Here is a 24,086-nt window from a genome sequence, read left to right as displayed (position 1 = left end):
CTGGGGTGGAGATATGGACTTTGAGCCCAAAGGAGCAGGAAGGAGTTGAGGCAGGAAGAACTTGGGGTGAGGAATAGAATACTTACACCAACTTAGTGCCAGATTGTTGGGCTGGAGAAGATCCTGCGACCCCCCTGCCATTGAGTTAGAGCCCCCTGCTGAGAAGCAACCAGTCACAGTGTTATGTAATGCATGCACCCCTGCTGTTGGCTCGGGGGCAAATCCAGCCTGGCCTGTGGCATATTCTAGTTCTAAATATTCGTTAGAGGGAGCAAAGGGAAGAGCAAGTTAACGTATGATTTTGACACAGCTGTTGTGGAAGGAAGACCTTGTTTGTCAAGGCATCCATCCTTTAAGGCTGCAGGACTATCCTCCTGCGGAAGTGACGACAGTCACTATTATAAAAAAAATAAAATAAAAAAAAGGTTTTAAGTAGGGATGCACTGATGTGAACATTCTGGCCGATACTAATAAGCCCATGATTACAATAGCATCCAATATATATCCAATTTTGAAATTGAAACATCTCTAATAACAGCCAATAAGCAAAATAGTTTTAATATATTGTGCATCCCTAATTTTGTGGTTTTCATTCAGTGGGAACAAAACAAAACAAAACACATTTACAGTAAAGGATTTAGAGGCCGTAAGTGTTAAGAAGCCTGACATGGAGATATTTATGATGGATTAGTGTGAAATAAGATGACAGACTGGTTAATTTTAAGCACGACAAGTTTGGAAAAAATTTGATGGATACTCACTAAAGGGGAAATTAATGGCGGCATAGTCAGAGACATTTCTTGGCTTCAGGGGTCGGCTAACATGACTGGATCATTTCCACAATGTCATTTAACAGTCCCCAAATCTTATTTTCCAAAAATGATGTAGAATCTGTCAGACGACAGCATCATTAGTGAATGGTTCCTGTGTTCATTTTCAAGTTCTCTTTAGTGGAAATTAAAGTTCTATGCCCATGTGATTGGCCACAGCCTTCAGATGCCAGTTTATCAAGTCCTTTTTTAGAGTGAGGAGCCTCTTAAATGTGTGGACTAAAGTGCTCTAGTCTTTAAAGTGACTGAAACAGAAGAGAATCCCATCTATGGTGGCATTTCTCTCTCATTGATCTGTCTACATGGAGAAAAGGGGGGAGTGTGTTAGGTCTATAATGCATAGGTCGATGCTGCTTTGGTTTTGTGCGTGTGGAAAAGTGGCGCCTTACAACAAACAGAGCTCAGGCACTAAAGACAGACCAAGATAAGAGCTAAAGGCTACATTCCTCTGTTGACTGGACTGTGTGCGTGTTTGTGTGGATCAGCATGTCTGTAGGTCAGCAGAGATGTCAGTGTGGATGGATGTGTTGGACATCTAAGCGAAGCTAAAAAGAAACAGATCCTCCTTTCTATAAATAAACACAGTAAAAAAAGTGAACTTACACCAGTATCCCTTTGAACTCAAACTAAACCAACATAAAGAACATGGGCAGTGTCATGATCACATACAAAAGGAACGATGTTCTAACAAATAATGGTGAATAACAACTCAAAATAAGATGGGACTAAAGTAAATCTTGGATAGCCCCTCTGACATGTCCAATTATAGAAATATTATGTGTGTTCTCTGAAAAATTAAACTGGTGAGGGGGGGGGGGGGGTCATTTTGACTTTTCCTAAAAATCCTTATAACTTGTAATGCATGTTTTGAAGACATTCCAGATCAGTTACAAAGCTCATTCCAGGGTGTTGATATTATGCATTAAGAGGAGGGGCTACATGTTTGATTTGAGTCATGAAAACACATTTGGGAAATAACAGATTAGTCTGTTAACAATGGGGAGAAAAATGTGTGTGGGGAACAGAAACAGACAAGCACCAACCAAAGCCAACATAAATATTAAACATGAAAACCAAGGCAGAGAGAGGAAAGAGAAATTAAAAACGGGAACGTGTGGAAGTTCACTCACTAAGGTCCTCATCATCAGTGGCATCCTCCATACCTTTCCCTCCACAGCATAAAACGAAGGGAGTGCGGTGCTCCACCACGGCCCGACACTGTACACACTTTTTCATCAGGCTGGCACAGTCTGCAGGAATACACACAATTGCAAAGTACAGTGTTAGTCTCCCATTTTATATTTGACAAATTTCGAAAGCCTCCAAATGATCTACTACATGCCTTCTGTCAACGGACTGATAGTTCATAAAAGGCCTTTTACATATAACTCTACAACGGTTCACCTTCAGGTCTGTATGTCTCTTTTTGTTGGGAAACTTTTACAGATTTTTAGTAAATGCAAAAATGTATTTTGTTAGCAATATTTCAGGATGAACACTTGTGGGGCTGAAACAATTTATAAACAAATCTTACTAAGATATATTCTTGGGAGATACAGAGTGACAACTGATATTTTCTATTCAGTTTATGCAAGTAGTCTGCTAGATCTAATTGATTTACAAGCTATCAGAGTTCCATGTTATTTTTAGGTATTTTTCTTCTCGAGTATGAGCTCCACATTCTGCTATATTATACGAGTCATGAAAGCCTCAATATGATCAATGAATCAATATGATACTCAAATACACACATGCAAACTTAAAAAAAAAAAAGATTAAATTTCCAGTTCAATTCAAATAAATATGTATTTTTTTTCTTTTTCTGACTACTATTTCATATGCCAAGCTATAAAGGGTTAAGTTAGCTTGTTAAATAGTCAGAAAATAAATTATATAGCCATAGAACAGGAGGTTGCAGTTTGAGTTTAAGGCAGAAAAATGGCAATAAAACCAAACTGAAAGGGTGGGTCTTGCTGACAAGTGATAAATGTATTTAGAGAGAATGAAACTCAGGGGATCTGGTAGGAAGGATGTTAGGTGAGAGCAAACAATTCACTTAGCTTCAACCTAACCTCGAAGACATTTTCATCATTGTGATGTGCTTCAATCAGTGATGGATTTTCTCAAGATAGAGTTAGTCTGTTTATAGTTGAACTATATTCATGTCAAGAAAAAAAGTGACAGACTTTTATAAGAGGTTTTTAAAAATACCTTTGATTAAAAAAATTAAATTAAAATCTAACACTTAGGAAAAGGTGAATCTCAAATTTGTAAAGCCCTTATCCAGATAATATTTTCACTTTAAAACTAATAGGAAAAAACAACAACAACAAAAACACACACAATAAATTATGTGTTGCATACCGGAAAAGCCTATTTTTAGTTTTCTTTTATTTGCATTGTGACATGCATGTCAAGTGCATTTTAACCCCAAACTGTCAATACTGTAATGTACCCAGGCAATTTCCTTAAAATTACTGTAATACAATGATTTTTTTTTACTAATCATCATCACCTTAAAGTCGGCACAACAAATACTATCATTTATGAATCTGATATATCATCTTAAGTTTTCATTTCAAGTAAAAAAAAAAAAAAAAAAAAAAAAAAAAAAAAAAAAATTGACATTTTTGCATCACAGCAATGATAATCTTTAAAGAAATTGTGAATCCATATTATTTAAGTTATTTTATGCTAAACGTCTGTATCTGTATCACAGTCATGTGATGTGTGATATTCTGACAAGCTAGATGACAGAATGAGCTTTTTTGTCTGGATGAGAGACAATCACATGGTGGTGATGAGAGAAGAGGTGTGGTGTGGGAGAAGCAAGCAAGCTGACTTACTCTCACAGGCGCACATGTGACCACAGGGTTGGAAAAGCACAGCTGCCTTTTTATCAGAGCAAACCACACACTCCTCAATCTGTGAGTGAAAAAAGAGAAGAGTTCACTATGGCACGTGAGAATATATGCATGCACAAAAGAAACTAATGAGGTGGATTTCTGTACCTTGGTTCTGGACTGGACCTGTTCCTTGCAAATGAGACACTTCTTGACGCGAGGTGAGCAGAGAGAGCAGGTAGCGATGTGACCGCAGGGGCCAAAAAGCGTGTCCCTTTTCATATCCGAGCACACCATGCATTCCTCAAGAGTCTCATTATTACTGTTTAGAGATGGACTACGGGAGCCAACCTGCCCACTAAGGACAAGAGAGAGAATTAAAAAAAACATCAATTGAGATATACAGAGATATAAAGTGCAAATGGATTAAAGGATTAATAGCAAAATTAATAATTAATGAATAGCAGGAAACAGATCATGAAGTCAATTTCAAATATCCGTAGTGCAAGCTTCATTATATATCCCCTACAGGTTGGGCAGATGTGCATACCTAGTCTTCTCTTTGTGGCATTTAGCTAGGGCCTTGCAGAGGCTGGGGTCAGGGCACAGGTCCAGAGGAGACTGGCCCTTCTTGTTACGGATGGTGAGGTCAGCTCCATTGGCCGCCAGGAAGCAAGCAATAGAGGCTGCACTCTTCTTCTCAGCCCCCTGAGTGCCCAGTCCCATAATTAACTGTGAAGATTCACCACAAACACAGTCAAATACAGCAGATTAATATAGATGATCTATTAAAGTCACAATTAACCATGTTGCAGTTTAATTAATTACACTATGCAATTAAAATGAGAACAATGCAGAGTCTGTGTGTATGTGTATGTATATATATATATATATACATACATACATACATACATACACACACACATTTTCATTAGAATTCTGTTTTCTGAATATCCATTTCTAAGTCCTAGGAGAATACAAACTAACCTAATTATACTGTATAGAGCTAGTGTTTCATATGAAAGCATTAAATTTCTTTATTACAAACACAGTTTTCAATTCATCACTGAATGAAAATATTTTTAATGTCCCTCCATTGAAAGCCTATGCAACTAAAATGTTAGGGTGACCATATGTGCTCTTTTTCCTGGACACGTCCTTGCCAGGATTTCTATATTGCCTAAAATATCCAGGTTTTGGCTTTGTTTTCCTGTTTTCATACTTGCTTTCGACTTGAATCTCGATCTGTCTGTGCAGCGCAGCTTCAAGTCAAACACAACACACATAAGGTGTACGTGAATTTGCATCGCTTTGACACTTCTCACGTGCCACAATTGGTCGACTATGTACAATGCCTGCTCGTTATTGGTCAATAACAATAAAATTTTGATCATTACATTCAGCAAGTATGAAAAAAGGAAAACAAAATCAAAACCTGAAAAATTTAGGCAATATAGAACCTTGCCATGATGTTTTCCGGGAAAAAAAGAGTGCGTATGGTCATCCTAACACAGTAAACATAATCTGTATGAATTGAGCGGTTTAATTTAGGTCTTCTGAAGAGACATGATTGCTTTATATGATGAAGGGAGGCCTTCATTCACACAAAAACACTGATCAATGCACATACATAGAGCTCATCAAATATGGTTATTCTTGCTTTACATACAAGAACAAATCTACTTTGAGCTATCAAGCTCAAAAGCAATCATGTCTCTTCAGAAGACTTCGATTAAACCACTTGATTCATATGATTGTTTACTATGTCTTACGTTTTGGTTACCTGGACTTCCAACAGAGGGGCAGAAATTTTTAGCCAACATATGAAACTCCCGATAGCACAGATTTGCATTGAAATTGGATTTTACCCACAAAATTTCAAAGAGCAGATATAGATCTACTAACAGTATATTAGAGTTACAGTTTTTGATGGTGTTCTAAATGCTGCTTACTGGCCAAATAAGGAGTGTCAAGTCTCTAGCTCTTTAGAAATTGCTTGGGTCGGCAGTGCAAGGATATGGGATGTGGATGCCCATATATTATAATTATATTATAATTCACCAGGTTAAAAAAAAATAGTCAAATAATTGAACTGAAATCAATCTTAAGCAATACAAGCAACATTAACAGTGATACTTGTCTTAATAAAACAACACTAAAATAATCAGTAATTGACTTCTGTGTAAAGAAACACAAAAGGCTATACATGGAATGATAAAATGCTATAGACCATATTGAGCTAATAAAAGTGGGCAGATCTCCGCATACTGATGACTTCAGTGGAGTGTTTTAAATGGATGGCCTGACTCTGCTGCGTGTGGTAAGTGTGATGGCTTGATAGAGAGAGATTTGTCACACTGTTTGTGTTAATAAATTGCTGACTGCTGGCCTGGAAGTAGCCTCCTGTCACACAATACTTGATTTACGACAGTCGTGGAACGGCTGATGATGTGAACTGGCAGGGCTTGTGTCAGGCGTAAAAGGAGCTACAAAGACTGTAAAAGATAGGGTGCATGGGACCGGCATCGTCAGTCTGTCTGGTGTCAGATGTTATGGTGAGATTTTCTGACAGTTGATCCAGAGTGTATTGATAGCATAATGTGTGAATAAAGATAAGGCTGTGGGGATGGGGGTCGTAAGTGCTGCGGGACACCTAAGAAACAATGGCACTGATGGAAGAATTCACGTATAACAGCAGCAGCGCAGAGAAAAACTTGCAGATCTGTTATTCTGATACATTTTGTGTTCTAGTGAAATGAGTAGCAAGTAAATGATAATTTACATTTCCAGATGAATTGCCCCTTTATGGGCTAAAATGTACAGACAGTAAACTATTGAATTTAAATTTATATGAGCTGAAAAGCTATGAGAAGCTGGTGGTTGACAGTGTGAGACTGATCACATCAAACGACTAGCTTCGCTCGCTGATGTTCTGTATGAAGTGTTCACTCTCTATATTGTGTCACATTTGGGATCATTGACCTGAGAACATGGCATTCGTTGCATTTTTTTAAATCTGCTCTGATAGTTCACAGATTTGGTAATTTGACTGCCATCTTTGTGGCAATATTGTGCAGAGTGAGCATAAAGTAATAGTCTCAGCCTCAGACGCCACGCCTACAGACCGATGGCCGAACATCTGATGCATATGGCACACAAAATTGGAAACACTTCAGTAGTTACAAAGTCATCATCGTGTGTGTCGCGTTCTTCAAGGTTTCGCCTGGAAACAAAGATGCGGTGATGCTAAACCCTTCATGGAAGAAGAAAGCTGTCGTGTTTACAACTGTGACAATGAGCGCTTATCAGGATCCACTAAATGCTGGATTTTCAAAAGTATGTAAAATTCATGGCACAGTCTCTATAAAATACGTCCAAGAGTTTTACACACCGGTCTGTTATTGTGGGGACATTTCCATACCCCTTAACATGAAAAAAAAAAAAAAAGTCATATCATCAGTCATATGGCCTCTTGGGCAGTCCTTGGCCATTCAAAGCAGCTAAGGCTCCAAGACGTTCTGCCGTCAGTCTGAAGGTCTGGCTATGCGTGACTAATTTAGCAAATGTCTTGATTAGGCTTATGTCTGCCAAAGCGGTCTTCTATCTGCTTTCTCTCTTCCTAGTTAATTTTACACAAATATATGTAACCCCAAGAAAAGCGAAGGGATACTCAGGAGAGAATGTCTCGCCTGAAGGATTGTGCAGTATACAGGACGCTGGACTGCAGAGGAAATGTGGCTCATTTGGCCGGTTACTCATGTGACAGCAAAGCACAATCTATCAGTATTAACACAGGGAAAAGCCTGAGAAAAGCCTTTACAGTTGCAGAGTATTTAAACTGCCTCAGTATTTTACTACTTATTACTTAGAGCTCTTTTTGTGGAATCTGTGTCATTGTTTGACGTAAAAGTTCAGTTGTTTGAGAGGTGTGAAAGCAGTTTTGCAAATTCAGGAAATCGCAATCAAGTTCACTTGAAAGGGTGTTTTGGAATATGGTTAATGCTATTGATCACACTCTGAGTAAATCTGTTTCATAAAATGATAATGTTCATTGCATGGAACGGTGGTTGGATGTTTCCTTTAGGATGCTAAAACTGCAGAGATGCACAAAGCCGGACAACAAAATGTATCTGTAGGGTCCTATGATTTATCAAATCATAAAAATGGATTTAACAGCATAAACATGGAATGAAAAAATGTGGCAAACTTTTAATAAATTGTTGTTAAATTGTATAAGTTTCATTATTTCAATTAATTAGACATGCCTTAGAGATCACTGAAATTGTTATGCCTTTCATGAAATGTAATTTAATTAAAATGGAATCCAAAACCTGTCTTGCGTGTTTGAATTGGAGGAAAAAAAAATAAATAATAACAATTCAAAATCCACTAAAACAGTAATACTTTCTCTTTCTTTTTTTATTTTTTTTAATAAAAAAAAAAAATAATAAAAATAAACTAAAAAAACTATAAACTATTTATCAATCAACAAAACAGTATTTGATCCCACCACTTCTAATCAAGTACACTGCACTGAAAGTGTTTACTACATGACATTGTTAACTTAGAGCTTTTATTGAGAACACTTTTACTGTTTATATACTTCTCTGTACACACTGTGTTTTTGGAGGGCTCCCAGGGCTCCACTTTGCTGACGTCCTGCATGTCCTGAAGTTGGCGCAGCTGGGACAGAGTGTGGTGACGCAGGGCCTCGTGCAGTGGCGTGTCTCCATCCTTGTCTTGCACATCTAAATTTGCCTCAGCTCGCACCAAGAGCTGGACACAAACAAAAAGGACTGAATTTAACCAGTGTGTTCTCAACAGTGGTGGATTTAATCATGCTCACGTTCACTGATGTTCACAAGCTAACAATGACATCTAAAGCATGTCAAATTTCATCATGTATGTATATGACAAAAATAAGAGTGTAATGTGAGACACAATAAGAATGTTTTGTTTGGTTATTACTTGAGAATCTTTCTCAGTAGACCATGCCAATACTGATGCTTTGAACAGAGGAGAGTTGCACAGCTCTCATATGCCCACAAGATGGCGCTTTGACTTCCATTGAGTCCCCTATCCCACCCCTGCCATCCATACCTCTCCTGGCGTAGCCCAGATTGCTCAGGACTAAATGAATTCAATTGGAGGGGATAAATCTGCAGCAGAACTCCTTGCATTTAAATGCATTTGTTTTGAGTAGGAAGCCAGAACACTGGGTGAGGGATGTAGATGTCAAACACTGAAAGGAAATTAAGAGAACAGAGGAAGACAGAACCACTTACTCGCACTATCTGGGTGTGCTGGCGTTCTACAGCAAGATGCAGTGCCGTCTGCTGGTTAACATTCTGTATGTCCAAATTGGCATTTCCCTATGGAAAGAGCAACACAGAGAAAAAACAAATCATTCTGTTGTCCTCAAATAAATGCTTTTAACCATTGTGATATTTACATTTATATAGATACATTATATAGTGCCTTACAAAGGAACACAAAAAAATGATTATTTGGGTATTTATGCACATACCACAATAAAAAAAATGTTTTCACTGAGGTTCAGTAAGTCGTTGTCGATATCGCTCCTCAACTAATGAAGATGAATCACTATCCATGAGCATGCCTTCTAGTCCCATAGGTTGTGTTAGGAAATGGGAGCTAATGGTGATTTGTATTCAGATATTCCCTGACTGCAACATCTCTCTGCACTACTGCAGTGCAGCTCTACTGTGGTTCGGAGGCTGAGGCTTAAGTCGCTGGTGTGAACCTTTTCTTTGTCTCTCCCTCTCTTCCGTCATGGCAGGTAGTTGACAAAGGGCTGCACTGCCAGTGCAGCATTCTCACAACACTGCTGGAATGTTGCAATAACGTTGTTACTGTGCCGCTACATAATGCTGAGCAACAGTGTCATGCTGTACTGTGGTGTGAAGGTGAGGCGCTTAACCAGTTAAGCCAAATTCACATGCAGAATGTTTAAAACGGTTCAACTCTGTGTTCTTGCAATGTGATGCATCTAGGGGTGGGTGATCTTCCCAAAACATCAAATCACGATCTTATGGCAAAATCATGATCCACGATTTGAATCACGATCTTCCCAATTTTGAGCTGTACTATCGAGAATATCCATACTGGAACAAAGCCTATGACTTAACTATTTGAACTATTTAAAACACAGTATTGCATTAAATAACCAAAACGGTCATTATAGTATGAGTTAAACTTTAAAACACTGAATCACTGTATGAATTAATTATACATTAATTCTTAAAGTTATAGAGTGATTCAGTCAAGAGCAGTGAGTGATCTTTTTTTGTTTTGTTTGATCAACAATGGCACAGACAGCAGTAGGTATTTGCAGACGGAAAGGCTTTAAGACGGAATGCACGGATCTAATACACTGACACGCATCCGATTTTTTCCCCAATTGTTTGTTTGAAAGACACATGATAGAGACTCGTGATATAATTAGACCAGCCACAGTCATCTAACAGGCATTGCTGTAGTTTTAACATTATTATGAGGACATAAAAGATCACAATCTCTATGATTCGCCTGAAAAGTAGATCATAGACATCAACATTGTTAATTCAATTTTGAATGATGGAAAGCTCTGCTATCAACATTATACTTAATATTTTGTTTCAAAAATTATCAATTCTCTACCTTAAGAGTCACTATGACTGTACAATGTGTCTAGTACAATGAGAGCTGGGTTACTTTCTCAGCTCTTCTAGGCCCCTAATGACATTAACTGCATCAATTATCCACCTGAATCATTATCTGCACAGGTGCTCGATGCTTTAACCCTTCTAGTGGACTGAATAACCTGCTGGAGTACAGGGAGGGGCCTTCCTATAGAGCGTGTTAGAACTGCTGACCTGGTGGACTAGGAGCTCCGCTACCTCCACGTGGTTGTTGAGGGCAGCCAGGTGAAGCGCGGTATAACCATCATCCTTTTTCTCATCCACTATCCATGGCCGTGGCAGTTTGGATAGCAGCACACGCATGGCACTGCAAAACAGACATGCAAAATACACATTTCAGTAAGCAGGCTTTTATAAATTTGGTGAAGGGCACTGAACTCTGGGAATGAAGGAAGCAACAGAATAAACCGTACTAAATGAGAGGAACAAGAGGTAATAGAGCGATAAAGGAGAATAGAGCACTTGAACAATGACAAAACATTATTATGAGGAAGAATATCATGAGAATCTGGTGATACTTTAAGATGTAAATAGCAGGCACAATTACTTGGGAACAAGTACACAAGCGACAATAATGATCCATCATGAAAACAAGTGAGCATTGCTATTAAAAACATTTGATCTTAAAAGTTGAATGCTGTCTTAATGTCCAAAAAAAAATAAAAAATAACCAAAATGTACATTTACGTAAGTGCATATGAATGTTGGGTGGCTGAGGGTTAGTATTCTCAATTATGTTCCTTATGAGTGTACAAGGGTGTTAAGTATCCCCACTGTAAAATGAGGTGAGGGGAAGGCGGGAAGGACAGCAAGATAAATGAGGAGTGCATCTAACGGTTACGAGCAAAGAAAAAGAACAAATCTGGTAAATGTAATTTCAATCAGAGAAGAGTGTGATTTGTGAAGCCTCTTAATATTGCTGCTTTTTGCTGCATGTTGGATTCTTGTAAACCCTGCAAAGGCTCAATCTCTTAGGTGCTTATGGGGAGTAGTGGAAGAGTAGGGCATGCCTATCTTGCAGTACAAAGTCATTTGGAGCGCTGTACAGCAAAGCATCTGTACTCGCAGTGGGCACACGGCGTGGGGCCATCAGTCTATGCCAGGGACTGCACAGGTGGGGCTCCAGGTAGCATCCTTTACAGCGCTGGCGAATGCTCGATTAAGGCGTTGTGGATATGCCCGTGTAAGAGTATGTTGACACTGATGTGCAGTAGTTTTCAAAGAAAATGCTTATCATGCAACAGTGTGTAGAAATTTAAAATGATCACCAATGTATTCGCCAAGTTTCGATATATCCTTGGGCAACACCGGCATGAACTTATTTGAAACTGCACGGCGTCATGCAGAGATCCCAGCGTCAGGAAAGTAGTAGCCAATATAAAGAGAGAAATGGTGCTGCAATGGTGCATTTCTTGTATTGGGCAAGAATGCAGATGGATCAGTGGCAGTAAGCGCTGTGGTCATTGTGAGTGGCAAGGGGCCTTTTGCTTCGAGATGCATAGTATTGACAAGCTGCCTGCGCATCGGTGGTGGCTAAATGGGCAAGTCATTCATATTAATGGCAGTTCACGGCCACCCCTCCCGGCAGCACTACTACATTGCGAGTCAAGCATTAAAAGAACACAAACTATGCAGTCTGTGGCAAGAACCCCTTGTAATTCCTTCCTGGAAATTATTTGTTCTACTGTGAGCAAAGGGAAATGGAGCTGATGAATGGTTTGTTATTGGTGGCAAACATTTATAGGGTCTTGATAATCGAATTGGTCCAATTGGCGCAAAAGAACACTAATGAAAACCCAAATAAAAAAAAAGAAAAAAAGAACCAACAAGCGAGCAATAAGTAGCCCAGAAGAACACCAATGAAAACCAAAATGGGGGCAAATGTAAATCTGAAAAGAGAGGAAAAGTAGTACAATTCTACCAGACAGGAGGAGGGGAGGTACAAGGTGAGAAGGAGATAGCCACGATGAAGCTGGGTCACCCTGTAAGGGATACAAGGGGGAAGATGCCCTCAAGGCCTGTCATGCGAGGCCTTTTTTCTCTGTAGCTCAGCCACATTGGTAGCTGTCACAGCAGGCCTGAAGGCTTCCTGTTAGCTGAGGAAGGGATAAAGTGGCTAACTACTAGCCTTATCAGATAGCACAAGAGTTAGAGTAAGGTTAAGATGGCTCCAATCTTTTCAATGTACAGAAAAGATTGAAGCAACTATATGATAGGCCCTGTATCAAAGATCAAAAACCAGCTCAACTCACATGTGAAGGCACTCAGGGAATACATCAAGAGCGAGCGGACGCTCTTGTAGCCCTCTAAAGACTACACAGACTAGTTAACAGCTTGATGAAGTAAGATAGCATGGTGATTCTTTGGGGCATATACAACGGTGAGAAAACTGACATCTTAAGCTGCAATAATAAATCGCAGCACAGCAAGACCAAATACATCCAATCACAAATACAAATTGATGTGTGGCTTGCACAAGTGGAGTTGAACCTTTTTCTCGCTTATCTTTATGTAAGCCCAATGGCAACGCGAGAATGCATGATTATCAATTCCATACTGCCTAATGATAACGATAATGGCCAGCAGCACTCCAGCTTCTGAAATGAATAAATTAGATATGAAGCAATGGTCTATGAGACATGAAACTCGAGTAATCTGAAACACTTAAGAACATGCAAGACTGAAAGTGATCTACGATTCAGAAGGCGAAAAGTGTTTATTATTAAAGGCCTTGCATAATGCTTTCTTTAAGTGACTTCTCGGCAACAAATTTGTCATATTATCGGAACAATATGTGTGAACTGGTTGTGATCAATCCATTATGGCATTAAAAGTGTGTGTCAACAGTTAGCCTCGCAAAACTTTTTTTCTGTGACCTAATTAGCAAATACACACAAATACTTATTTCTAAAAAAAATTATCTCAAACAAAAATTAACCCAATCAAACAGTAACACAATTAAACAAAAAACCCTTAATTTTACAGGTCTCGCGCAAATTATCTGTGTCGATGAGAGGCCCATCGGCATAGTAATATCTGTGACCTAATTACCTATACTGTTTCTAGAGGCATATTGATTAAACAAAAAACAAAAAACTTCCAAATCCGGAATATTGCTGCACTCACATGGCAACAAATAATGTGGTGCATTGTCCAAATAGTTTTCCGTTTTTGTGGCTTGACTGATTACAGTCCTTTACCCCAGTGAGAGTGGACATATGCATGTGGGGGAAAGGTTGAAATGTGCATTGTCCAAATAGTTTTCCGTTTTTGGTTGCAATGACTCCAGCAAATCGTCAAGTAGGTGATTTGTGGAAAAGTGGAATATATAGATTTAGACATTTTGAAATCTACCCAGACATTTTAAGTTATTCATATGGCACAGCTAGCCACCACTCCTGCCTTATTAACATAAAAAGACTACACAATAAAATCATTGTTCCTTGTCTTTTAACCACAAGCTTGACTATATGACAATTATTGTTTTTTGACATATATGAACAGCTTTGCATGAAAAACGGTTGTTCAAGGCACATTTTCCTTTTGTTGTAAAAACTGGACCTTCTTTTTGTTTACAAATCTGATGCAACCACGCATGACAGTCTTTGATACAGCCGCAGTAGGGCTGAGTGGAACAATGGCCAGGAGCTGAGAGACCCGCTCCCACAAGCTTCCCCTGACAGCACTCAGGTCGGCCCTCCATAAATCACTTTTATGCCATCTGCCGCTCAGCAGCTTTACCCGCTCCATGATGGAATGCTTAAAGGGTTGAGGATCAGGGGAAAGAGAAATAGACTAAGAAAAAAAAAAACAGGGTGGAGGATCTAATGTTATAATCAAGAACACTGAATATGGAGAGTGTGTTTAGGCTAAATTCAACATTGCACAAGACAATCTCATCCTGAAAGAATAAAACCAAATGTCTTGATTCATCCGCCTTATACCTTCAAGTTGCTGTACAATGCCAAATAAGAAATCAAATCTTACTCCCTAGACAGGTCTGTTGTATGTAATCAATCCCATCTAGTCTAAAGAGCTGTGCCAAATTTAATCAGACAAATAACATTAAAAAAGTCATTTGTCTTTTTGTGCAGACACCAAGGCCCACAGTAATTAAAACCCCTGCTTAACTCAATACTTATTACCATTCAGTCAGTCAGGTACTGGTGTGATTGATGAGATCTCTTGTTACAGGGCTACCTGAACTCAGCACTTCCGGGACAGCTTTCAAAACTACAGAAAATTACCCACAGATGGTGCATTCGTTCAGAGTGAAGCTGAGATTGTGGCTGGAAATCTTAGCTGTGCAAAATTTGCAGTCAACTGTAGCAAAACGTCACATTTAAGTATGGCTTTATAAAATAAAGAAGCTAGAAAAGTTTGTGAGCTTTGTTCAATCATTAATACATTTACATTTTCACAACTTGAACAGTAATCCAGGAGGTTGAACCACGACCTCTATGATGGACAAAGCGAGAATATACATATTTTTTTCCTCTTTCCAAATGTAGAACAACTTGCGTTAAACTGCAGAAGAGAAGTAAAATACAATGAAGTCATTCATTATTGGCCCTTCTTTCTCCGATTGATAACCGGCTCAAATAAACATTCCCAATTTATGACCTAAAGGAGGAAATTAGATTGCGCATTTGTATGGTACATGCATGGTATCCTTCCTTTATAGTAGAGTGAGTGGAATTTAACTAAAGAGACTACTGACATGAAAGAAAAAAAAAAAGGTTAATCAGACCAACAGATCCCCCTCACTGACGGAGGAATTAAGCCCAGATATTCATCCTGATGAGAACTTCCATTCACATGACACATTTGAAAATGATATTTGTCACTGCAAAGCTTTTCAGCCTCTCACTATTGAAACTTAAGCTAAAACACCAATGTTTTAATTTTGATGATGCCTCTGAAGATTCATTGTATGAGGTCCCAGGTTTTGGGGTGATGTTTTAAGATTTTCTTGAATGAGTGGTTCACTAACTGCTAATTTAACTGCTAACCCCATGAACTGTAAAATGTGTCTGTCTGGCTGAGGGTTGGGCCTCAAGCTGATGCATTACTCAAGAGTGCATTACACCTGGCAAACAGTCAATTTTTGTAATGCCCATAAATACAGAGAGCATTTACATGCCAATACGTTAGACTGTAAATGCATTAATTAAATTGTACTTCACAATTAAAAAAAAAGGGGACTTCTGCAAGCATTAAAGCATCTTAAGGATTTTTTACATCTTATCCAGAGATATTTTCTTTAGTAATCTAATGCAAGTTAGAAACCTATTTTATTTATCCTCAAAGGCTTGCCCAACACTGCCGCGAACTATAGAAAATGGGAGAAGAGAAGCCTCAGGACAATTACCAGAGACATTAAACAAAACGATGTGAAAACACTACTTTGAGAGATTAGATAGTGCCTTAAGCGCTGTAATTATCTCCTTGTAGTGGTGGGCGGATTGCAGAGGTAGCATTGTTACTGCAGGTAGAGAGATGCAGCAGAGGACAAAGCCGTGAGATGACATTGCCGACTAAATCCAACTCTCCGCACTGAATGATGGGACCTCCTAATTAAACATCTCTGTGGTTGTGCCTCAGGAAGCCTGAATGTGGCTCTTGAAAATTAATGAAAAGCTCAAGAGGCATGTCCCAGAACCAAGACAAATAATATGCTCAATACGAGTTTGACAGCTGCAGCCAGATAGTTATGCTAGTGTCCTTTGAAATGCCGTAACAGGTTTGATTCATATTGCAGTCTAGTACTCTATAGATTTTTCATAAACCCTCAAGCACTATTCACACTCCCCCTCTTCTCTCACACCTAACTGTGTATGTTGCTAAGTATAGTGACAAGGAGAGGCAAGATCTACCATATGCAGCATGTTCCGGCACTATTTAAAAGAGAACTGAGAGTACGATGGGGGTGTTAAGAAGGAGACAGAGTAGGGGGTGGAGAGGCTGGGGGTTAGAAAAGCAAGGGAGGGGAACAAGTGTGGGAAATAAAAGTGGAACCATGAGAGACAACTTTATTTGGTGCTACTAAAAATAACACAGCGAATAGCAGCCCGGCAAGCCAATGCTGTGCTAACACAGGCTAGCTACTTGCCTTGCTGGACACACAATCGATAGGTGGAACGCTGAATGGGAGACTTCCCAGAGCTTGTAGGGGGACAGCTGCCTCGGTGCAAGGAGGGGTGGGGGTAGGGGTTATTTTTTGCACTGGTTTACTAAATATGGTCACCGGGAGGTGAGCGAGATACCGAAGAGGAGCTGATTCTAAAATGATTAGCCCTACTAAAAAGTGGTAATGATTTAGCTTTTTGAGGTGCAACAGCTGGCTCCTTTTGTGGCTATTGGCTTTTTGTTCACTTTGAAGAACACCATGGAGATGACGTCTCTCTGAAATCAGTTGAGGTGATAAATGCAAAATAATCACCTCTACTGACCTTAGAAAGGTTTACGAAGAAAGGCTAAAATAAAAAGTTATATGCAAGCATCAGAGAAGCAACAATCTGCATATTTGTCGGGTTGTTGATGCACTTGTGTTTTCAAATTAAAACAGCTACTATTCACCTTTCCACTTTATAAATTTATTATGAAAGGAAACACAAACAAATGGCATTATAGAAAGTAGTGGTTTGAGGGATAAAAAAAATGATGTAGATCAGAAAAATACTAGCCAAAAAGCCAAGCGCTAAAGTGCTAGAGAAATCTCAAGCAGTCATGCAGATCTTCACAGAATTCACTGAAAATGCACATGCTAGAGAAGGGAGGGAGGAGGGGGTGAAAGTGCTGCAGTTTTTTCTGCCTGTTTTTAGAGCAGCAGCGGCAGCGGCAGCTCCTCGTGTCAGCATGATGTCTCTCCCTAAATGTAAGCCGTGAGTATGCTTTCTTCACCCGGCTCCACCCCTTTCACTTTACCACTCGTTCCTTCTCCACAACACTCGTTCACTACCCCTGCCCCCCCACCCCTCCCCTCTTCGTCAGAGAAGCTGAATCAGCAAGTCGAGCATGCGATGGCTGCAGCAGCTGGAGAACTCGGGAGGTCATTATGGCTCTTCACACACAGGAGAGAAGAAAGAGGGAGGAGCAGAGAGCAGAGGAAACTGAGCTGACAGGTAATATATGCTCCCCGTGCCTTCCTTCCTCCGGACGGGAGTTTGCCCCCCATGCCGACTAGTCCGCACTGACGTCTCTGCTTTTTTCTTCTCTGTTCCGGATGCACTGGGGGTTAAGCGCGTGGCCGGTCAGCCGCGGCGTGGTCTGTTAGAGGGAGTGGAATTTACAGCTCTGCAGCAGCATGATGAGAAAAACTACTTCTCTGGGAACACCTCGGGAAATGTAAGTGCTTCCCTCCCAAAAAACGGCAGGGATGTGTGAAACAGTCGGACAGACAGGTGTAGGTGGAACAGGGAAAGTTGCTTTCATGTGTATGGATCTGCTTGCTTGCTCGCTAGAATACTGTTTCCACCTCCCTCGCTCGCTCTTGTGCCCTACCTTACGCTCTCCATGTCTCTTGCTTTTCCAGTGCTGGTCAGGCAGCAGGCTGCTGCAGCACAGCACTCTCTGGCTCATTACCTCCTCATGGATGCAGCACCAAAGACATCTAAAAGACGGACTCAGAAACTCACTGTCCCTGAAGCGTGCAGCTTTTATCTTGGATCTTTTTCACTCTGAGGCACTTTCAGATGGAATACAACTCTTATCGGGATGGTTGCACACTTTGCCAAAACTCAATTTTCCAGTGGCCAGCCATAATTACTGGAACCATGTTTGGTGTTTCAAGACCGTTTTTGTAACAGCAGGGGGACAGGTGTATGCTAGCCATGGAGGGACATTGGTGTCACAGTGGGACGCAAGTTTCAGGCCAGGTGGGGGGTGGATCGGATTTGATGGAAAAACAGACGTGTTGGCATATTAATTCGCTAGGGAGGGCGGTTCGGTGGCTGCTGGATGTGTGTGTCAGTGAGTGAACCCACAACACCCAGGGTAGTAACCCAGTTTCTCTCTGTCTCTCTGCATGCTTTCTAATCACTAGGCAGGGGCAGAGCTGTAGTGCTGCAGTGCCATCTCCCCCTCTCAACACACTCATCCCTAAATCTTTACTAACACTGTGGCGCCACAAGAGTCCAGCCATACCTTGCCATCATATCTAACCCCGTCAAGCACCACAAACCCATCCAGGATTTCCACCCCTGCCCAGAATAGCCTGTCTAAGTGTCCTTCTGTTATGTTTCCACCCCTGCACCTCTCATTTTGGCCTGGTATTGGATAGGCTCCTGAGAGGAGGGGGATGAGACAGGGCGGTGTTGACTTGTGGAATGTGTGGAGCTGGAGCAAAGATTCATTAGAGAGCTACTGAACATTTCAAGCTGCCATGCAAACAGTTATTGATCTCTAGCACACAGCATTAGAGCTCTACAGAAGCTTCTAGAATAAACACACCCAGGTCAAAAAAAAAAAAAAAAAAAGAATATGGGGGGGTTGCAGGTAAAAAGAAGGGGAGTAGGAGAGGAGAATCAGCACACTAGTGACCAATCACTATTGCTGAGTGGGCATTAGCTCTTGCATGTGACCTCTGGCCTGGTTTGTGTGGCTAAAGCCCAAATCCTGCTCACAATAGCTTCCTGTTCCACTTGGATCAACCTCATTTTTGGACCTCAGTAACCATTCTGACATACAACTGAGAATGTGGTTAAACAACGGACAACCAGATGGAAAACGGGTAAAAAGGAGATGCATACCATGTTAAGGACACTGTTACATTAGAAATGTCTTTTTTTTTCTCTAAGGAGCCCTTTGAACTTTCATGGACAAGAACTTCAGGCAACAAGGACATCACAGGACCACTGTCCCCCTGGTTTTCAACAACATTTTTAAAAAAAATTTAGAAAAAGACTAACTTTTTACCCCCCCAAAAAAAAATATATGGCACTTTTCTTTTCCAGATTCCCTACGGATACCCCAAACTCTCTCGAGGACAGCCAAGGTCAACAGAAGATACAAAACTGAGTGAACCCCAATATGTGTTATACGCACTTGGAACGCAGTGTTGGGATAAGGCAAAAGAAAAAAGCGTGACCTAAAGAATCTGTGAAAGTCACTTTATGTATAATCCACTGCATTCTGCAGGATGGTTAAAAAAAAAAACCCCGCCACTGATCTACTGATGTGATTAAACGTGTTTGGTTTAAATAAGGGCCACGCTAACCAAACATCACATCAAAGAAGGTAAGGAAACTCAGCTGTGCCTGGGGCTGCCTACTTGGTGTACATACTTCTTTATGTGCCCATATGAACATATGACAGCTATGGAATGTAAAGAAGTATGTATTCTTGGTCAGGTGCTGATCCTCAGTTTACAAAATGTGTCAATTCTCTGCATCACTGAATATGGGTACATGGAAACCGTGTGATGGATTTTGTAACTGGGGTGCAGAAACTTACTGCAGCAGTGGATTCTGAGAGAAGTTGCTGCTCTTTCAGTGACTTCACCAGCAGTCCACACCAGCTCTCCCTAATTTAGCAACTGACATGCTGTGACAGATTGTCATGCTATAGTTCATTTCTGCAGACTATGGGTAGATAATGGTTTGTAGTGCCCATGCCCACTTTCTTGGTGAAAGAATGACTTCAGTCACTGCTTCCTCAAAGATCCAATAACGGCTCGAGACATCGCCATAGGAACAGGAGCTCCTTTCATTATTGGAGGGTTTGCTGCATTCTAAGCTTTGAATTATGGCCAGCTGCAACTAAGATCCTGTTTTTGCAGGAGTGGCATGTGCCAGAACCATTAATGCCTTCATCTTTTCAAACTTGTCTAGAGAGGGGTAAGTTTAGGACAACTTCACTTTTTTTGTCCCTTAAACGTTTTATCTCGCTACAGGGAAGCTGCTGAGGTAACAGTTCCATAAAGGTGAGCAGAGCTTGGCTATTAAAAAGGAAGCTTCTCTCACATTGTGGGATAGTACCGTTGTCGGTTTCACCCTGACACCCGTTTCTGCCCCTATTGTTCATGTTTGCTAGGCTTGCCAAATGCTTTGCTGGACCACAGAGTAGTCAGATTAGAGCATGGAAAAGTGACAATGCAGGATCAGAGTTGGCTCTGCCTGTCAGCTGATTCCAATTGTCCTACAAAAGGTAGAATGGGGGCCTCTTTTTCACTTTTGGACTGCTGGTGTGCAGCAGGTCACAATAAAAATCACTGTAAAAACAGCAGAATGAATGTACAAGTAGAACAAATCAATGCTGAACTTTTAAACCGATCAACAGGTTATCAAACAGTTGTGGGAGGGGACAAGATAACAGAGGACAGTTATACTTTCAGGGGTTTAAATGCTTCCCTACTCTGGGTGTTTGGCGGCACACCACGTCATCTATCTACTGAGGTAATACTTGATTCATGGTGATGACTAAGGTCAGAGCACCGCTGCAATTTCTTGCATAGCATCTGATAAAAGCTTCTGTTTTAAACCTCTCACTCACTTGTGTTACCAATCAAGAAAAATTTCAAGTATGCATTGTGTGCAAAGATACAGTAAGGATTTTTGGTCATGACTTGAGCCTGGGAGAGCTTGTGGCCTATTTTTCTGAATGTCAGACACTCCCGTCTGTCCTCTGTAGGGCTGTGCTCTTTCCATTTTTGTGCACCGCTTGCTGTATGGTTCGCTCCTGTCAGTCGTGTGGCTGTGTTCCCTCTTTCTCACCCTCAACCCCAGACTGAGTGACACCCACAGCAGATGCTGACATTATCAAATGTTCAGTTGATGTCCCTGGCTTTTGCCCTCTTATGGCCAGTGTATTTGGGGGCCGAACTTTGTCCAAAGTTCTGCAATCGAGTGTCTGTGTAACGCAGGGAGGGGGATCTGTGGTGCAAATAGCACTTTACTGACCCCTCTCTAATGAGCGCCATATTGAGCAGCGATGAACCCTTGCTGACACTCTCAGCTGGCCACCTGCTAAGGAGCTAAAGATGCTTTTTGGCTGCCTCTAAGCTGATGGACAGGTGACTGCATCTTACAAAGCAACACTCTGGCTTGTTGCGCTCACTATGCGTCACCAAATTTTTTTGTGGAGTTGCTTCTGTCCCAGACTGTGACTGATATGTAGTACAAATATCTTTATTAGTCACTGAGCAGTCTCAGAGGAGCTCTCACCACACTCCCTTATTGTATTAAGCGGGCAAATTAGCCCTACAATTTAGCTGAGTATGACTGAATCTTTTCCAAATTTAGAAAGTGACAACTACAAACAGCAGCACATGCTGACATCTTGATCGCCCATGTGACACTGCCCTCAGCAGGCTCAATCAGCTGCTGTAATTGCTACAAGACTTGTGGACACTTGACTCAAGTGCACAACGATAGATTATATTTTTAGTACATTCCTCTTTTTAATAAAGAGAAAGAAAACCTTTGGAGTGCAGTGAAATTATTTTTCATAGCTGTAGAGCCTGAAATGAGCCCATGTGACATTTCATGTCACGTTTCACAAATTTTACTGCTTAAGGTCATGAAACAGGGTCAAATAAGCGGTTTATTTTCAGTATCATTAACAGCAAACCACAATGCTTTGCTAAAGCTGGTAAAATGGAACCAAATCACCTCTTCAATGGATTTGGTCCCCTTCAACCAGCTGTAGCTATGCTTTGATGACAACATAAATGAATGGGTTTTATCTTGCTCTTTTGCTTCCACAGGGAATGAGATTATATATTCCATTAATTTGAGAGTGACAAAGTTTATTCTAATAAATGTTATTACAAAGTACTGTGATTGCCTTTTCTACAAGCCAAACATATTTTTAATAGGAAAAAAAAGTAGGTTAAAATATAAATGCATCATTAGAAAGTAGGCAAGGATACAAAGTTCTGAAAAGAAGGTAATGTGACGCAATGGGGATGTAAAGTTGGGCTAAGACAAGACTGACATCCACATAACTGAACAGTACACATGGAAACGGAGAGCAAAAGAAAGTCGAGGGAGAGGGGAGGACAGCAGTTGCAGCACAAGCTCACTGCGACACATGCGGGTAGCCTGCGTGCCTCTCGGTAAGCCTGCTCTGCCTGCAGACAGGGGAGTGGAGATGAAAGCCAGATGCTTCTAAGTGTGGGGGGTTATACACACAGATCATACTCAGAGAGAGTCCACCAATTATGGCGCTATGGCACACTGACGCAGCGCAGGCATGCGGTGTGAACCTCCCTCTCCTCTGCATCAGAGCAGCATCCTTCCTTCAGTCACATGGATCGCAACGCTGCATCATAATTTCACCCATAATTACGCTGATCTGCCACCATGTCATGCTGAACCTGTTCTGCACCTCCATGCATATCATGTATCAGTTCATATACAGAGGTAATTGACATATCCATATTGACATGTTTATGGTCTATGTTGTAACTGCTGTGACTGGTCACTATGAGCTAAGTGAAATGAGCTCATAAAAGGGTCAATGACAGATAAAGCGTATACAATAAGGAAAGGTCAATTAAAAGTCAAAATCTAGTTTAAAATGTAAAATTCTTAGAAATGTTCGTGTTGGTTTTTAAAAACTGTTCTATTCTATCATTTTTAATAAAATGTTGAAATTTAATGGTTCATTCTAACAAACTGAATACATGTGAGTGTACTTTTTTTTTTTTTAACAGAGAAAAAATCTTAATTCCTGATTCTTTAAAACAATGATTTTGCTTTCATTGTGGATAAGAAATCTAAACATCACCAACATGGACCATTTTTATTCTTATGACCTCCTAAAACTTGTCCAAACAATTTTACATTCAGGAATTAAAGACATGCTCATAGATGGCCTATTCCAATTCTCCTGTATGCGTACATTTTTAATGGATTTTAAATAATTTAATATTTCCAGATAACAATACATACAAAAAAGTAAATGACCAAAAAAAACTCTTAATGTCTAATCAAGTACAGCACATTAATTACATTTTTTTTTTTTATTAATAATTTTAATTTATATTGCAGTCACACAAAGTATGTTACACTACCAATAAATTTAAAAAAGGACCACTAATCTATGGCCCAGGTTTTCATAAATTAAATCTACCAATTTGGCTTAAAATCAAGCAGAAAACTTGCAATTCACCTGACAGTACAGCAGAGGCACATACAGCCCATAATAATCTGTGCTGATCATTTGCTTTCATATTCAACGGTTTCTCTATAAACATAAAACACCTCATTGAGCCATCATTTTCATTAGTGCTGAGCTCTGTTCCTATGATACCGTTTCCACTAGCAGCACTAGATATGACTGCTGGCTAAGGCTTGAACTAATCAGCTGTAGAGCACACATGCACACAGCAGTGCATCTGAGGGTGAGTGTCCATGTGGCGGTTAACAAACAGTTTGGCCCATTTGTACAGTAGTAATAGAGGCTGTGCAGCGGCAGCCTCTGCAGGGCCTGTTTGTGTACTCTGTTATGAGTCATGGGCTATTAATCGTACTGTTTACAGTGCTGGAGCACAACTGCCTTCCAGCAGCCGTCCAGAGAGCCACTGAGAGGAACCAGTCCCCTGTTTCTCTCAGCCTGGACTGTCATAAACACACAGGAAGAAGAAAAAAAAAAAAAAAAAAAATGATGAACACTTTTCAACATACCCAACCAAGACGCAAATTCGCAATGTATAGATAAACATGGGGAATGTTCAATAAAATCTTTAAAATAAATAGACAGAATGCATA

The 24,086-nt window shown here is 40.3% G+C and overlaps 1 long non-coding RNA gene and 1 pseudogene across 1 annotated transcript; one reads left to right on the top strand and one right to left on the bottom strand.

The window, feature by feature from the left end:
* The window catches only part of LOC109092814, a 44,605-nt pseudogene that overhangs the window by 1,527 nt on the left and 18,992 nt on the right, over positions 1-24,086 (bottom strand).
* Positions 17,385-22,993, top strand: LOC122136146. The gene is made up of 2 exons (XR_006153957.1): positions 17,385-17,498; positions 17,617-22,993. It is a non-coding gene; the product is annotated as an uncharacterized LOC122136146 (long non-coding RNA).

This window comes from Cyprinus carpio, chromosome B2 (genome assembly GCF_018340385.1).
Source record: "Cyprinus carpio isolate SPL01 chromosome B2, ASM1834038v1, whole genome shotgun sequence".
NCBI classification, from domain to species: Eukaryota; Metazoa; Chordata; class Actinopteri; order Cypriniformes; family Cyprinidae; genus Cyprinus; species Cyprinus carpio.
The sequence above is the reverse complement of the archived record's forward strand: the minus strand, read 5'-3'. Positions and strand labels throughout refer to the sequence as shown.